Source organism: Apodemus sylvaticus, chromosome 1, assembly GCF_947179515.1.
Source record: "Apodemus sylvaticus chromosome 1, mApoSyl1.1, whole genome shotgun sequence".
Taxonomy (NCBI): Eukaryota; Metazoa; Chordata; class Mammalia; order Rodentia; family Muridae; genus Apodemus; species Apodemus sylvaticus.
This window is the reverse complement of record NC_067472.1, coordinates 187,720,916-187,735,532: the sequence shown is the minus strand read 5'-3', so window position 1 is coordinate 187,735,532 and position 14,617 is coordinate 187,720,916. Positions and strand designations below refer to the sequence as shown.

The 14,617-nt window shown below is 40.2% G+C and overlaps 1 pseudogene; it reads left to right on the top strand.

Moving 5' to 3' along the window:
* The window catches only part of LOC127664647 (cytochrome P450 2B1-like), a 31,491-nt pseudogene extending 26,746 nt beyond the window's left edge, over positions 1–4,745 (top strand).
* The last annotated feature ends 9,872 nt before the right edge of the window (positions 4,746–14,617 follow it).

The window sequence follows — 14,617 nt, the reverse complement described above, 5'->3', positions numbered from 1 at the left end:
GTTGTCAACAACATGGATTGTTTGGGCATTTCTATGAGACCACTTTGGCTGACAACTCAGTGGGTGTAAACCAGTCCTGTTGCTAAAAGCTTCATTTAGTGATAAGAGTTAGCTATTTGGGAATATGTCTCTTGTTTATTTGGAGACTTCATTTGGACTGTGTTCATATATTTTAGGAAGTTTCCATTGCACTATACTTTCCTATCATCTCTCAAATGCCCCTAATATATAGTTGTCTTTCCCCCCTTTTTATCCCTCAAACCCTTCTTTCTTACCCACATAATTCTCCCACTACTGTCTCTTCTGCTGCCCTAGGTTACTCATGTAATCTATTTTTTTGTTCCCTTCCAGAGAGATTTATATCTCCCTTCAAGTCCCTTTGTCTGTACATAACCTTTCTCAGTTTATGAATTGTAGCATGGTTATTTTTTATTTAATGGCTAATATCCACATATGAGAAAGTACATTTTATATTTGTCTTTCTGTGTCTCAGTTACCTCACTCGGGGTAATTATTTCATAATTGCATTCATTTGCTGCAAATTTCATGATGTTGTTTTTTAACAGCTGAGTAATTTTTCTTTGTATAAAGGTACCACATATATTTTTTATCTATTCTGTTGAGGATCATATGTTGGAACACTGTTCCAATTCTGGCTATTGAAAGAATTGAAACATTGTTTCCAATTCTGGCTATTTTGAATATAGCAGCAATAAACATGGCTGAGCAGGTGTCCTTGTGGTAACATCTTTTGGGTATAAGCCTAAGAGTGGTATAGCTGGATCTTGTGGTAAACAAATTCCAAACTTTCTCAGGAACTGGCACATGAAATCTATAGTGGCTATACAAGTTTGTACTCCCACCGACAATGCAAGAGTGTACGTGTCCTTTGCTACTTTGTGGGTTCTTCTTTCTTTGATCCTTCTCCACCCTTTTTGTAACCCTTTAATTATTCAACACTTGATAGGAGGGATAAAAGGATAGTGAGAGAGGGAAAGAGATCCTGAAATAAGGTAAGGAGATGGAAAGCAACCAACATTATCATTAGACTATTCCCTGCTGGATAGGAACATCGAGGTCACTGAGGCAAGTTTGATCTACCCTGTCGAGATGTAATTTCTTCATGTTGTTGTTTCTACTTCACAACTGGGTGCTTAACAAACTGAAACCAACAACCACCAACACCCACGCAACCAACAGCAACCCACCAACAACTCAACAGCAATCCACTAACTGTGGCCACTTATTGGGAGAGTTACCACTTATATAAGCTCTGAAAAGTCCCCAGAATTCCAAACTTAACACATTCGCACAACCTATGTACAGTTGGCAAAATCATGCCTTTACTAGAGCACAAGACAAATTACAGTCAGCATCTGTAGACAATCTAAGCAGCTCCATATCCCACACCTGGGATTAAAACAAAAACACATTTTTATAATATTTCTGTGTTTTCCAAAGAAAGCAAAAACCCAAAATTGTCATTCCAGAGGATGGTTCCCCTTGCTCCACGTCCTCACCAGCATGAACTGTCACTTGCATTATTGGTCTTAGTCATTCTGATATGGTTAAGATGGAGTCTCAAAGCAGTTTTGATTTGCATTCCCTGAGAGGTGTTGAGAATTTCTTTAAGTGTTTCTCAGGCAGGACTGGGAGAACAGAGGAACAGGTAAAACTCTGCTGTCAAACTACCTGGTTTTCTAGCAGTAGTGGGCTGTGGGTTAGCAGAGAGTTCATATTCATTTTCTTTAAAACCAGCAAGAACAACCAGCATCCTCTGTGAACACTGCCATGAGCTGAGTAGGGTCTTGATGACTGGTGAGGCATTGATTTTTTCGGTGAACAGTAACAATGGGGAGATGGCACATGTCTTGATATGCTTGACCCTGTTTGCCTTAACTAGTCTTTGGCCTGTCAAACTGTAAGAGGAATAAACATCATGAGCATTTGTCTGAGCAAAGAAATCATTCATGTTGGATAATCTCCTTAACCAGAGAAAATTCATAATGACAGCACCTGTCAGTGTTGACAGGCAGTGTCTATAATAAAAGAGGGACCTGGGCATGTGCAGAAGCTTGATTGGTACCAACTCCATTTCTGCCTTACTTGGCCATGCAGGAGGAGTTGGCAGCCCAGTAGTGGATGACTGCTATAAGTTCCTGAGACTTGTTCTTCACTGGAAGAATATAATCTCTCGTTACCATGTAGACCAGTTGACTATTTTGTTTGGTTATTTTGTTACATACAGAAGTGAAACTCAGTCAGTTTAGTGGACTCTAGGATGTAAACATGGAAAATTTATTCTCAGGTTTCTTCTCTTTTGGAGAAATGGATGTTCTAGAAACAATTTTATAGCCTTTGATCACCAATCCCTCCCCTTGCCACAACTCTGATGTTAGGGATGGAATAAAGGCTTATGTGTATGTTAAGTAAGTTCTCTTGCAAACAATCCACACCTGAAGCTCCTCCTTTCTGCATTCTAGTATGTCCTCTCCTGGTAAGCCTTTTTGCCCTCATCCCTCACTGAGTGGTTTTAGGCAAGTGCTTTCCTGCTGAGCCATGTCTCTGTTAAAAAATGTCTAGTCCTGAGTGTAAGTGACTTTAGTGACCCTGGGCTCATTCTTGCTCCTAGATCTGTCTAGTATAATTGTCTCTTTTATATTTCATCTTTGGAGCTGGAGACAAATAGGGCAGTGAGACAAAAATGAATTGTTCATACAACAGTCCCAAGGTTAGAATGGCAGGAATGTGGGGAAAAGGAACAGAGAGAAATAAATGATAGATAGATAAGAACTTTGAAACAGATCCCCCCAAAAGAGAGGCATACAGAAAGACATGGTAGCTCCAACAGGAGGAGACATTTTATCAGAACCAAGAGGTGAACATGGGACAGAAGAATGGTGATGAGCCAGACAGGAAGAGAGAGGGAGGACAGAAAAGAAAATTGGAGAACACAACTAGAAATAAAGGAAAGTGAATGAGAACAGAGAAGGAACATGCACCAAGCTGCCCTCAGACAGAGAAAAGGGGTGGTTAGAATGGTATTTAGGGTATTGAGAAAGAAACAGAGAGGAAATATGAAAAGATACATAGTGGTGATAGGTACAGACACTGGTACAGGGAGACTGACATGGGTAAAAAGAGAGGGAGAGGGGGAAGGAGGAAGGAAGGGAGGGAGGAAGAGAGTGTGTAAGGGAGAGAAAAAGGTGTGTGTGTGTGTGTGTGTGTGTGTGTGTGTGTGTGTGTTAAATTCATAAAGGATGCCAAAATCACTATATCCAGACATGGAGACATTGTGTTAAGACTGAGATAAGTCATTAAATTGTTCTGGAATAATTAGGTCACAGAACTAGTTCTAGAAGAAGTATCTCAGAGATCTACTCCATAAATTCCCAAGCTCATGTTCACTAAATTCTATAAGAGATGAGCAGAATGATAGGGTGCTTTTCTAAATACTCCCACATAGGCACAATTTTCTTACAACCTGGAAGTCCCAGAGGTTGCTGGGATATCCCTCCTGCACCGGGAGGGCCCAGGCAGTCAGTTGCAGATAAAGAATCACTGAGGCACAGGACAGGCTGTGGTGCCTGTGCATGGGTTTTCAGACTCCCATTTCTCTGAGGTGCTCCATACCTGAGGCTACAAACCAGAAAGGGCTCCTCATCCCTCTGAGAACCCAGTGGGTAACATCATGTGCACATGCCCATTCTCAGTTGTCTGAAATATTGTGCTTCTGAATTTACTTGTTCAAGGTCATTCATTTCAAGATAGGGAAGAATTGGGGGCAGAGAGAAAGAGGAGAATGAGAGACAGAGAGGACAGAGAAAGAAGAGAGACACAGAGGTCTCTCTCTGTAGCCCAGCGTATTAGGAACCCACTGTCTTCCTGCCTCAGTCTGCCAAGTTCTGAAAATACAGGAATGTACCTCCATGTCAAAGCTATATAGAATTCTGTTTAAACAATATCTTTTCCCTCAGAACAGTGTTATGAGATGGGTATCAATCTCCTCATATGAGAGATTAGGGATGCTAAAGGTCTTGCATTATAAATATGGACACAAACACACTTGAGGCCTATTCTAATTTGATTTTAGAGTTCTGGAAGAAGGGCTCTTGTAGTCTTAACAAAAGCTACAAATCTGTCAACAGTGACCACAAGACATCCAGGAACAATTTGTCCTTCATTTTATAATTTGTTACGTACACAATTGCATGTGTATGCATTAAGTGCTGTGGAATGTATGCATGTGCTTATGTTGGAGGACGGTTTTTGGAAGTTGGTTCTCTCCTTCCAGCATGTGTGTCCATGGGATTGAACTCATGTCCCCAGGACCGGTGGCAGGCTGCTGCCCATGCTAAGGCATCTCACTGGCCTATGCACAATATATTTCAGGTTTGGGAATCTCTTAACACTCTCATCTGAATTGCAGGTTGAGAGTCAAACTCATTGTTCTTCATTGCACTGGGAAGATCTGTCTAAATGGATTAGGGATGGGGCAGTGCAGACGTTGTATACTGGTCAGGAACTCACGTGGCTCACTTTCTGTGCCCACAGGAAAGCGTGTTTGTCTTGGTGAAGGCATTGCTCGCAACGAACTGTTCCTTTTCTTCACTGCCATCCTCCAGAACTTCTCATTGTCTAGCCTTGTGGCTCCTGAAGACATTGACCTCACTCCCAAGGAGAGTGGCTTTGCCAAAATACCTCCAATGTACCAGATCTGCTTCTTACATCGCGGATTGTGCTGAGGTAGCTAGGTGGCCCCACTTCTGTTGAGAACGGTGCCATCTTTATGCCTCTGAGAGACCTGCTAGAAACCAGGCCATAGTTCACTACTCACATCCTTCCTACTATTGTGGTTCTCCAAAGCCCCAAAGCATGTTCTTCTCCCCTGTGAATAGACTGGAGAAATCAATTGGTTGTCTTGATGTGTGAACAGAGATTCTTGGAGTCTACATCTCATCCTGAGTCACTTTCCTATTCCTCTGAACAGCCTAAGTCCCCACTTATCAGCTCTCTTCACTCTGATCTGTGCTAATGCTCTCTGTATAAGGTCCCAATAGTCTACAGACTTGCCTAGTATATATGGTTCAGGTAAACAGAAACACATAGTGTGTGATGTTTGGTGTCTTGTGCTTTTACTTCACATAATATTATGAAGGTTTCTGTATTCTGCAGGTCACAGTCATGCATATTCACGGGGTTTTCTCATGATATTTTTCAGAATCCTCTTCCTGAATTTTCAGTCTAAGGAGAGGCCTCCTCAGCTCATGGCCCCTGAGCCACATGTTTCTGAATATTGATCTCAGATTTTCTTATTTCTCTATTTAAATCTCCCAAGAACCATACCACTGCTTGCATTAGTAGGACTTTTCTAAAGGAACAGGACTGAAAGAATCAATCAATCAATAAATAAATCAATGAATCAATAAATCAACTAGTCTATCTGTCTGTCTATTACCTATTGATTCTCTGTTCATTGCCTATCTACTTATCATTCTATCTTCATCTATTTGTATATATATATATATATATATATATATATTGTATATGTATGTATGCATGTATGTATGTATGCATGTATGTATGTATGTATGTATGTATGTATGTACAATCTATCTATAATATATCTTTGGGATTTTTAAGAGTAGTTTAAAGGCTATAGCCAAATAGTATATCAATGACTGTCCTGTAATGGAAAGACTGAGAAAAGATTAATGAATCACTAAGTCTCAGATGTGTAGAGCATTGCTACAGTCCTGGAAGATGCCTGGAGAACTGCTGGCAATTCTGTCTTTGTTAAAATCCACAACAAGTTGGATTTAATACTAGCCATAGCAACAGATTGGATCAACTTGCCAGGGAGAGTGAGGGCAGGCAGGAAAGCAGCACAATTTCCTTCTTTCCTGTATCTGCCAACAGAAGGTGTGACCCAGGTTTAGGGAGTGTCTTCCTGGTTCAAATAACCTGATCAAGAGACTCCCTCACAAGAGCACCCAGCAGCTTGGGTTTTAATTGTTGCCAGATGCAGTCTAGGTAACACCCAAGTATGCTACGACCCCTCACCTCCCTGAAAGTTTTACATTTTGCCTTGTGATAGGTACCTAAGGATCTTTCCAGAAGGGCATTTTTCTGCAAACTCCATCACATCACATGTCCCCTTGGGAAGGGACAATCCTTTGCCTTGCTCACTGCTCCACTGTGAGAACCTGAGACTGTAAGTGTTTAAAGTAAGGTGTTTAAAGTAGGTTAAGACAAAGAAGCAAAGAAACAACTTGTGGGGCAGTTCTACTAATTAAGGTCAATGTCCACCATTGACATGATAGCCTTCTGAGTCTTGGTACATAATGGGAACTCCCTTCATTGTCGGGGTTTTTCCTTCTCTGACTTTGTCTTGGGAATTAAAAGACACACACATGTCTACCTGAGGAATGTCATATAGCCTTAGTTATGTGGAAAAGGACAGGGTGTGAATGCAGGGAGTGGGAAGAAAGGGAGTGGTCAAAGGCAAAGAGTTTTGAGTCCACTGTTGAACAGGTGTCTCCAGGCCATTTTGGGGATTCTCTTCTTGCACTTATGACATGATACTAGAGATGCTTCTAGAATTTTTATGAGAACAAACCTAAGAAGGAAGTAGGGGAGATAAGATCTAGTAGAAGTACTGTGCCCTGCATGTGAAGCAGTGGCAGTGTGGAGTCAATAAAACTCATAGAGTCAAAAGCTGGGAAGGTTCTTGGATAATCTGAGACTAGGTCATTGGGGAAGGACATGAGAGTCAAGTGAAGCTACAGACCTCAAGTCTTATTTATTCCCTCATGAGGCTGAGGAAATACTTTGGACTGTGATACAGGTGCAGGAGGTAGGACACACCACTAGAACACCCTTGTGGAATCTAGATCTTTTCATCTGTAGCTGAAGAGGACACATGGGGATACAGTCACAGTCTACATGGGCACACAGCCTATTCTAATCCTGTGTGGATATTGCAATATGGTAGGCCCTAGTGGCTCAGGCTGAAACTTTCTCTTGCCAAGGGCTCATGGCCATCATTGATCCATATCTCAAGAAGTGTTGGATGGTGTAAGGTCCTCAATGTAGGGGAAGGGAAGGTCCTGTGAGTATATATAACCTTCCTTCATCCTGTGGTATGATTTTTTGTTGTTAATGGAAAGCCTTGGAATAGCCTTAAGTGGTCCTTTCTGACCACCACGAGGGGCTTTGAATGGGAAATTGGTGCATGGATGATCAAATCAAGATGAAGGTGACTGGTTTGATGGTGGAACTCTAGAAAGCCTGGGGTGTGCCTTAGGGTTCTATGCAGGTGATCAACATGGTGAGGGCACAAAAATAGAATGTGGTTGCTAAAGACGCAGATAGGGTGATACAGAGACAGGTTCAGAGATAGGGAGGATGGTGGGGTGGGATGAAAAACTAAAGATTCAGAAACTTTCTCCCTGTACCGATGTCCTCAAGGGTCTTCCCCAGTTTCTTTTCTATTAGCTTCAGAGTGTCTGGCTTTATGTGGAGGTCCTTGATCCATTTGGATTTGAGCTTAGTACAAGGAGACAAGGATGGATCAATTTGCATTCTTCTGCATGCTGACCTCCAGTTGAACCAGCACCATTTGTTAAAAAGGCTATCTTTTTTCCATTGGATGTTTTCAGCCTCTTTGTCGAGGATCAAGTGGCCATAGGTGTGTGGGTTCATTTCTGGATCTTCAATCCTGTTCCATTGATCCTCCTGCCTGTCACTGTACCAATAACATGCAGTTTTTAACACTATTGCTCTGTAGTATTGCTTGAGGTCAGGGATACTGATCCCCCCAGATTTTCTTTTGTTGCTGAGAATAGTTTTAGCTATCCTGGGTTTTTTGTTGTTCCAGATGAATTTGATAATTGCTCTTTCTAACTCTGTGAAGAATTGAGTTGGGATTTTGATGGGTATTGCATTGAATCTGTATATTGCTTTTGGCAAAATGGCCATTTTAACTATATTGATTCTACCGATCCATGAGCATGGGAGGGGACCTCATAAGGTTACAGAGTTTCTGTAAGGCAAAGGACACCAACAAGAGGACAGATCGGCAACCAACAAATTGGGAAAAGATCTTCACCAATCCTACATCAGATAGAGGGCTAATATCCAATATATATAAGGAACTCAAGAAGTTAGACTCCAGAAAACCGAACAACCCTATTAAAAAATGGGGTACAGAGTTAAACAAAGAATTCTCACCTGAAGAACTTCGGATGGCGGAGAAGCATCTTAAAAAATGCTCAACTTCAATTGTCATTAGGGAAATGCAAATCAAAACAACCCTAAGATTTCATCTTACACCAGTCAGAATGGCTAAGATTAAAAAATCAGGAGACAGTAGGTGTTGGAGAGGGTGTGGAGAAAGAGGAACACTACTCCACTGCTGGTGGGGTTGCAAATTGGTACAACCACTCTGGAAATCAGTCTGGCGGTTCCTCCGAAAACTGGGCACCTCACTTCCAGAAGATCCTGCTATACCACTCCTGGGCATATACCCAGAGGATTCCCCACCATGTAATAAGGATACATGCTCTACTATGTTCATAGCAGCCCTATTTATAATTGCCAGATGCTGGAAAGAACCCAGGTATCCCTCAACAGAAGAGTGGATGCAAAAAATGTGGTATATCTACACAATGGAGTACTATTCAGCCATTAGAAACAATGAATTCATGAAATTCTTAGGCAAATGGATGGAGCTAGAGAGCATCATACTAAGTGAGGTAACCCAGACTCAAAAGGTGAATCATGGTATGCACTCACTAATAAGTGGTTATTAACCTAGAAACCTGGATTACCCAAAACATAATCCACACATCAAATGAGATACAAGAAGAAAGGAGGAGTGGTCCCTGGTTCTGGAAAGACTCAGTGAAACAGTATTCGGCAAAACCAGAACGGGGAACTGGGAAGGGGTGGGAGGGAGGACAGGGGAAGAGAAAGGGGCTTACGGGACTTTCGGGGAGTGGGGGGGGGCTAGAAAAGGGGAAATCATTTGAAATGTAAATAAATTATATCGAATAAAAAAAATTAAAAAAAAAAAGAAAAAGAAAATCAACATTCCTGTCAGGGTGGTTACCACCCACGTGTGGGAATTGAAAGCCTAAGTACAATTATTTATGCACATCAAAAAAAAAAAAAAAAGAAAAACTAAAGATTCAAGGGTACATTTCTTTTACTATTTCTTTTTTTTACTTTATATTGGTTCCTTATGAATTTCACGTCATGTACTTCAATCCCACTTACCTCCCTCTCACCTCATACTCACCTTCCACCTGGACTAGCTCACTTGAAACACTGCCATGATGGCCAGCTCTAGCATGCTGCCCAGGTGAAGTACAGGGCCACACATCTAAATGCTGCAGTCTGTGAGAGGCAGGAATAGTTCTCCTGGTCTTAGGAGCCCAGGACCAAGTCTGCTGCTTTCCAGGGCAGATGAGGGGCAAGAGCTGAGGATCTCTCTCCCTCAACCAGGCCACCTCACAGGAGACAATTGGTTGTGCCCTCTCTTCCATGATTGTATCCATGAGGACACCTCACCCTCAACTCCTGCAATATGCAGAAATCTCTCTTTTGAGTACTTCATCTGTCTAGAGGCAGGGTTAGCTCTCCTGCTTTCATGCCTCCAGGGCCAGATCTCCCTCATTTCTGAGATGAGGGGTGGGACCAGTTCTGTACACTGATCAGATATCAGTATATACCTCACTAGGATACTACACTAGAATGTTGTTCATGGGCTTTGGTGGTAAGAGACTCCTGTTACTGCAGGACCACAGACCCAGACATGTCCCCTGGTGTCAGCACAGGTCAGGACCTCACATGGTCAAAGTTGACATGGCTGGATACTAACATTATACTGCTCCTCACTATGCTTAAGTCTCCAGTTCTGCTTCTTTTCATCGTGCCCACATCCCAAGGTTACATTTTTTTAAATATTTTTATTTTCTATATTCTTTGTTTACATTCCAAATGATTTCCCCTTTCCAAGATCCCTCCTTCCCATATGTCCCATAAACCTTCTTCTCTCCATCCATTCTCCAATCATGTCCCTCCTTTTTCTCTGACCTTACATTCCCCTCCAATGCTAGATCAATCCTTTCCAGGATCAGGACCCTCTCCATACTTCTTCATGGGAGCCAAGGTTACATTTTAAAATAGAAATTTCACAGAAAAAATAGAAGCTGGACTCCCAGGTGCTCGAACACACCCAGGATCATAAGTGAGGCGGCCACAATATCTGCCCCAATACCCAAACAATGGGAGTAAGTGGGACCAGCAGGATACAGAGATGCAGGAACCCTGCCCAGCCAGTGGCATGGGTTCCTTACAGTCTGAGCTGGTACCCGAAGAAGACCCTGGGCCTTAGCTTGGCACCCAGCCCCACAACATACAGGATAAGCTAGATTCCCAGATACTCTAACATTCTCAGCATCACAGTCTTTCAGGAGCTGGATCACACCAAGATTTAGGGATCCCAGAGGGAGCTTGACTCCCAGGAGTTCTGATACACCCACGATCTCAGGATCACAGGATCCAAGAATCAAAGGTTCACAAAAACAGCTGGACCGTGAGAATTTTTGACACAAACAGGATCACAGAAGGGACAGGCTTCAGTGAGAGGCAGAAATGGCAGGAAGCACTAGAGATAACCAGATGGCGAGAAGCAAGCATAAAAACATAAGCAACAGAAACCAAGGTTACTTGGCATCATCAGAACCCAGTTCTTCCAACATAGCAAGTCCTGGATACACCATCACACCAGAAATGCAAGATTTTGATTTAAAATCACTTCTCATGATGATGATAGAAGACTTTAAGAAGGACAAAATAACTCCCTTAAAAAAATACAGGAGAATACAGGTAATAGCCCTTAAAGAGGAAACACAAAAATCCCTTAAATAATTACAGGTAAACACAACCAAACAGGAGAAAGAATTAAACCCACCATCCTGGATCTAAAAATGGAAATAGAAACAATGAAGAAATCACAAAGAAAATCCTGGAGATAGAATATCTAGGAAAGAGACCAGGAGTCATAGATGTAAGCATAATACAAGAGATAGAAGAGAGAATCTCAGATGCAGAAGATACCATAGAAAACATTGACACAACAGTAAAGAAAATGCAAAATGCAAAAAGCTCCTAACTCAAATCATCCAGGAAATCCAGGACACAATGAGAAGACCAAACCTAAGGATAATAGGAATAGAAGAGAGCCAAGATTCCCAAATTAAAGGGCCAGTAAATATCTTCTACAAAATTATAGGAGAAAACTTTCCAAACCCAAAGAAAGAGATGTCCATGACCATACAAGAAGCCTACAGAATTCCAAATATATTGGACCAGAAAAGAAATACCTCCTGTCACATAATAATCAGAACACCAAATGCACAAAACAAAGAAAGAATATTAAAAGCAGTGAGGGAAAAGGTCAAGTAACGTATAAATGCAGACCTATCAGAATTATACCAGACTTATCACCAGAGACTATAAAAGCCAGAAGATGCTGGGCAGATGTCATAAAGACCCTAAGAGAACAAATATGCCAGTCCAGGCTCCTATACCCAGCAAAACGTTCAATTAGCATAGATGAAGAAATCAAGATATTCCATGACAAATCCAAATTTACACAATATCTTTCCAAATATCCAGACCTACAAATGAAAATAGATGGAAAACTCAAATACAAGGAGGGAAACTACACCCTAGAAAAGCAAGAAAATAATCTTCTTTCAACAAACCCCAAAGAAGATAGCAACAAAAACATAATTCCACTTCTAAGAACAAAAATAACAGAAAGCACCAATCACTTTTCTTTAATATCTCTTAGCATCAAAGGACCCAACTCATCAATAAAAAGACATACACTAACAGACTGGATATATAAACAAGACCCAGCATTTTGCTGCATACAGGGAACCTATCTCAGTGACAAAGACAAATACTACCTCATTGTAAAAGGTTGTAAAACAATTTTCCAAGTGAATGGTTCCAAGAAACCAGCTGAAGTAGCAATTCTAAAATCAAATAAAATTGACTTTCAACCAAAAGCTATCAAAAAAGGTAAAGAAGAACACTTTATACTCACCAAAGGAAAAATTTTACTAAGATGAACTCTCAATTCTGAATATCTATGCTCTAAATGCAAGGGCACCAACATCCATAAAAGAAACTTTACTAAAGCTCAAAGCACACATTGTGCCTCACCCATTAATAGTGGAAGACTTCAACACCCCACTTTTATCAATGGACATATCATGATGTCATTCAACAGAAACTAAACAGAGACACAGTGAAATTAGCAGAAGTTATAAACCAAATGAATTTAACACATATTTATAGAACATTTCATCTAAAAACAAAAGAATATACCTTCTTCTAAGCACCTCATGATACCTTCTTCAAAATTAACCATGTAATTGGTCACAAAACAGGCCTCAACAAATTCAAGAAGATTGAAATAATCTCACAAATCCTATCAGATAACCACAGATTAAGGCTGGTCTTCAATAACAACAGAAACAACATAAAGCCTACATACACATGGAAGCTTAACACCACTACACTCAATGATACCTTGTTCAAGGAAGAAATAAAGAAATTAAAGACATTTTAGAATTTAATGAAAATGAAGCTACAACATACCCAAACTTATGGGACACAATGAAAGCAGTGCTAAGAGGAAAACTCATAACTCTGAGTGCCTCCAAACAAAACAAACAAAACAAAACAAAACAAAACAAAAAACCTTCAAAAACTAGAGAGAGCACACACTTTCAGCTTAACAGATCATCTGATGATTCTAGAATAAAAAGTAGCAAACACACCCAAGAGGAGTGGATGGCAGGAAATAATCAAATCCAGGGCTGAAATCAACCAAACAGAAAGAAAAAGAATCATACAAAGAATCAATAAAACCAGGAGTGGGTTCTTTGAGAAAATCAGTAAGATGGATAAACCCTTAGCCAAATTAACCAGAGGGCACAGAGACAGTATCCAAATTAATAAAATCAGAAAGTAAAAGGGAGGCATAAGAATGAAAACCAAAGACATTTAAAAATTATCAGATCCCACTCCAAAAGCCTGTACTAAACCAAATTGGAAAATATGGATGAAGGAGACAATTTTCTAGACAGATATCAGGTGCCAAAATTAAATCAGCATTAGATAAACCATCTAAACATTCCCATAACCCCTAAACAAATAGAAGTAGTCATTGAAAGTCTCACAGAGAAAAAAAAATGGGCTCGAGAGATGGCTCAGAGGTTAAGAGCACTGACTGCTCTTCTAGAGGTCCTGAGTTCAAATCCCAGCAACCACATGGTGATTCACAACCATCTGTAATGGTTTCTGATGCCCTCTTCTGGTGTATTTGAAGACAGCAACAGTGTACTAACATATAAAATAAATAAATCTTTAAAAAAAACCAGGAAAAAAACCCAGGACCAGATGGGTTTAGTACAGAATTCTATCAGACCATCCAGAAGAACTAATACCAATACTTTTGAAACTATTACAAAATACAAACAGAAGGAACACTACCCAATTCATTCTATGAAGCCACAATTACACTTGTACATAAACCACATAAAGACCCAACAAAGAAAGAGAACTCCAGACCAATTTCCCTTATGGATATCAATGCAAAAATACTCAATAAAATTCTTGCAAAATTGATCCAAGAACACATCAAAACAATCATTCACCATGATTAAGTAGGCTTCTTCGCAAGGATGCAGGGAAGGTTCAATATACAGAGATCAATAAACGTAATCACTATATAAACAAATTCAAAGGCAAAAACTACATGGTCATTTCACTAAATGCTAAGAAAGCATTTGACAAAATCCAACATTCCTTCATGTTAAGTCTTGAAAAGATCAGGAATTCAAGGGCCCTACCTACATATAGCAAAAGCAACATACAGCAAACCACTAGCTACCATCAAACTAAATGAAGAGACAATTGACACAATTCCATTAAAATCAGGGACTAGATGAGGATGCCCACTCTGTCCTTGTCTATTCAATGAAGTACTTGTAATTGTAGGTAGAGCAATTAGACAACAAAAGGTCAAAGGGATACAAATTGGAAAGGAAAAAGTCAAAATATCACTATTTGCAGATGATATAATAGTATATTTAACTGACCCCAAAAATTCAATCAGAGAACTAAACCTGATAAACAATTTCAGCAAAGTGCCTGGATATAAAATTAACTCAAACAAATCAGTAGCCTTCCTCTCTCCAAGGATGAACAGGCTGAGAAAGAAATTAGGGAAATGGCATCCAGCACAACAGTCACAAATAATATAAAATGTCTCATTATGACTCTAATCAAGCCAGTGAAAGATCTGTATGACAAGAACTTCAAGTGTCTAAACAAAGAAATTAAAGATGATCTCAAAAGATAGAGATATTTCTCACACTTATGGATTGGCAGGAATCATATAGTAAAAATGGCCATCTTGCCAAAACCAATCTACAATGCAATTTCCATCAAAATTCCAATTCAATTTTTCATAGAGTTAGAAAGAGCAATTCTCAAATTTATTCGGAATAGCAAAAACCTAGGATAGGAATAA